Source organism: Odontomachus brunneus, unplaced genomic scaffold (genome assembly GCF_010583005.1).
Source record: "Odontomachus brunneus isolate Ranch 3 - 2012 unplaced genomic scaffold, Obru_v1 Obru_scaffold_061, whole genome shotgun sequence".
Taxonomy (NCBI): Eukaryota; Metazoa; Arthropoda; class Insecta; order Hymenoptera; family Formicidae; genus Odontomachus; species Odontomachus brunneus.
This window is the reverse complement of record NW_022639511.1, coordinates 1616276-1618635: the sequence shown is the minus strand read 5'-3', so window position 1 is coordinate 1618635 and position 2360 is coordinate 1616276. Positions and strand designations below refer to the sequence as shown.

At 30.5% G+C, this 2360-nt stretch overlaps 1 protein-coding gene across 1 annotated transcript in view; it reads right to left on the bottom strand.

Moving 5' to 3' along the window:
• Nucleotides 1–2360, bottom strand: part of LOC116846195 (probable sodium/potassium/calcium exchanger CG1090) — a 187487-nt gene that overhangs the window by 39364 nt on the left and 145763 nt on the right. The gene's annotated exons all lie outside the window — the stretch shown is intronic.

Genomic DNA, 2360 nt, shown 5'->3' with positions numbered 1-2360 from the left:
ATATATATATATATATATATATATATATATATATCCAAAAGTATATATCTAAAAGTGAATCTCTTCGTCACTATGTATAAATTCATGGGATGCTTTTTTTTCAATATCTCACATTTGAAAATACATTCCTCAGGTTTTTATAGGAAGAGTAGTTAATCAGGTCGCGAATTTATTTAATACTATGTATAATTGTGTAAGATGATTCGCTTCAATCATGTCTTACACATGAGAAAACATAACACAGTTTGTTATAGGAAAAATAAAGTACATGTGGAAAAGTTTGTTTTTGTTTGTTATGTAACAGTGAATCTCTAAGTATATATAATGTGTATATATAATTACATGAAATATTTTGTTATATCACATTACATATGGCTACATGAGATGGTTCGTTAATCAAAATAATAATATCTCATATGTCAGAATACGTAATACTGATTGTAATATCAATAATTGTCTATGAGTGAACCTCTGTGACACTATGTGTAATTGTATGAGATAGTTTGCTTCAATAATATTTCATATATTAGAATATGTAGCTCTAATACTTTTTAAGAACAGTTGTGTATCTGTCAGAGCAAATCTTTCTGAAAATACTTTTACTGAATGATGATTCGTTTTATCTCTATAAATATTTCAAGTCAGTTTGTGTTACAAAGATGTTGCATATATTACAAACATACATGTGACAATGCCAAAAGAGATACCTGCGGTATCAAATAGTATTTTATGTTTTAACATTGAAATACATGTCTACAAATTCAATTAAAAGTAGTTTAGGTTTAAATAACCACCTTTGCTTTCATTATTCTATGCAATTCATTATGTTACAATATAGGTCCACAATATTTATTACTCAACAGCTCACGTCAGAATAGACATCTCTGGTTTTACATATTAGTCCTAACAATTACATTCGAATATACATGTACAATATTTATTATATAGCTTATGTCAGAATAGACGTTTCTGGTTTTACACATTATTCAAAACAATAACATTCAAATATACATCTACTATATTTATTATACAGCTCACGTCAGAATAGACGTTTCTAGTTTTATATATTATTGGAAATAATTACATTGCAATTTACATGTACAATGATTTTAATGCAGCTCACATCAGCATAGATGCCTCTGGCTTTATCTATTATAGAAAAAAGTACATTACATATAAATCTGCTCCATATGGTGAATTTTTCATATTTTATTTCTTCCATCACATGTCCAAACTTCGTGCACACGGTTTGTTGTGGAAGTCAAATTTCACACCTGATTGTATGCACTTCAGGGGATACTAAATACCGACAATTCCCTTTCGTAGTTCAAACTTTTTTCTTAAACGACTGCATATAGCTGTAAATGCTTTTACAGTGTAAAAGTACAGATGTTAATGAATGGCTATGTACTCATTATAATATAAAAAACAAAAAAAATTTTATATTTATCTGACACCATCCCATATTTTTGCTTTGTATGAAAAATTCTTCGTACGCAGATACAAAATGAAAGTGTATAGCCATGCAGGAAGCATTACAGAATATTATGAGGCTTTCAGAAAACGATTTCAAGGTCTATGTTAAACAAAAAGTTTGAACGAATTGGTTACACATGTGCTAGCGTATATATAATCATATAATAAGTAGAATGGCATTGTAGTTCCAGTATTTTCCGACAGTGGCGCTCGTATCGCTGCATCATTCTGTTCTTCTTTCTCTCTTGGTGAACAAGGATAGAATAATTGTTGCAGTGATGAAATCGCCAAACATAATGTAGCTATAACAAGAAAAAAACGTCCGTTTTGCAAGCACAGATTTATAAACACTTTTTTCAGTCCTTCTGTTGGACCTTATACAAAAATAAAAGCCCATCTACATAAAATGCAAGACGTCGGATCCAAATCGATTCCGACGATTTCCAATGACCTAGACAACGCTTTACATTCTCACTTACTATGAAAAATTCTTTGTACTTAGATAAAAAATGAAAGTGCATAGCTATGCAAGTGACATTACAGAATATTATGAGGCTTTCACAGAACGTTTTCAAGGGCTACGCTAAAGGAAAAGTTTGAACTATGAATTGGTTGCACGCGTATTGGCGTATATCTGGTTATTAGGGCTCATTTACATAATATAAGATGTAGGGTACCGATTGTCGACATCGTATGAATGAGATGCGCAAGCAAAAATCACGTTTAGTTCACGTTATATATAATACTAATTTAGTTCACGTTATATACAGGGTGTTCGAAAAGTACCGGGACACCCGAATATCAGGAAAAATATAAGTTTTACAAAAAAATGTTTCAGACAAAAGTTGTGGCGTTTAAAAAGATGTATTTACTGATCACATCAG